Raw genomic sequence first — 1,557 nt, 5'->3', positions numbered from 1 at the left:
CAACTTTTCGGGTACTGCCGCTGCCACAGTTGCCATGGGTCCTGTGTTACCCGGACAAAACTCGCGGTAATACTACAGCAGCAAGTGACCCTTAGAGCTGTGTCTCAAGGTCGGCTTACTACTGGGCAATCGGAGGGGCTTCGCGACCAGCGTGCAGAGTACTGTCACCTTTCTTGGGCTAGGGGAAAACTATGCAAAATTTGAATGGAAACTATTGGTGTTTATTGAAAAATCTATTGTCTTGAATGGTGTGGGTGTAATTTATTAAAGGACTATTGTACTTTCTGGGGTAGAGTGGGTAGTTTTATTGAATATGGGGTTTTGGGGACGTACCGGTACTGCTGCTGTAGTGGAGCGCTGCGTAGACTCGATGCCGATGGACGAGCGCTCGCCAATACTGCTGCGGCTGGACGGCCTGTCCGCCAACGGATTTACGGCTTGGGGTGGTGTAGTAGTGGTCGGAAAATGGCTATTGGATCGGTAGTAGATCGGCTTGACGGAATGGTGCGATCTACGTGTCTCGCTGGCGTCTTCCCTCTTTGACGGATATCGACAGAGCCCAGGACAAGGCCGGAGAGACTCTGCCGAGAGGGGTCCTCCTTAACGGTTAGGGCACCTTAGGGCCCGAGGAACAGCTCTGATGCGGATAAGGACTTCGCAACTGCAGAGCGTATTGTGGTCTTTTACGTGTTAGGCGTAGTGGCCAACAAGGGACCACTAGGCCGACTCGTGTGCTTGGTCAACTCTACGTTGGCGTTCAAAATGGTGGTGGTGTACCGTAAGGTACCACAAAAGGTCCTGTGAGGGTAATGGGGATAGATTTTTACAAAACCGTACTATATTCACGTCACTAGTCATTAGTTTTACTGTAGACTTAAGTTAGTTTTAGGCCACCGTATTAGTTTCAGCATACCTGATTGAACTATTGCTGATTCACTCAAATAAAGTTACCACTCACTTCACTAGGACTTAAGGACACTTTTCAGTTTTGATATTTACGATCCGAAGCACACGAACGCCAGAACTTTTCTGAGGGATGGCGAATTTTCTTTGCGCCTCAATCCTTACAATCCCTCTTTATTGAGACGGTTATTGTCACCACCCCTTTTGTGTACTTCTACGCCCGCTAGGATATGTGCAGTTGTACCCACTCTGAATTTGTAATATGTCCTCCACTTGTCCCCACTCTATACCTTTGTAATGTTTTAACATATTTAAATTTTAAAATGACTAACCCTACTAACAAACATACAATTTTATTATATTTTAATTTAATTAACCCTACTAACCCCACACCTACTAACCTAAGAGACGTGACAGTATCCAAACAAAAATAGCACATATTAAAAATCTTCTAATTATGTAACACACGGTTACACTATCCCCCCACCTCGGAAAAATAAATGTTGCAACACGTTAAAACATTTATTTTCCTTCACAAAACAAATTAAAATCAATTAAAAACATCAAGACAATTACCAAATATATTCACAACAAATTAAAATTAAAAACGTTACGTAGTAGTTAAAATATCTATAAGTTTACGACGACGACATA

This window comes from Aedes albopictus, chromosome 2 (genome assembly GCF_035046485.1).
Source record: "Aedes albopictus strain Foshan chromosome 2, AalbF5, whole genome shotgun sequence".
NCBI lineage: Eukaryota > Metazoa > Arthropoda > Insecta > Diptera > Culicidae > Aedes > Aedes albopictus.
This window is presented reverse-complemented; position numbering follows the sequence as displayed.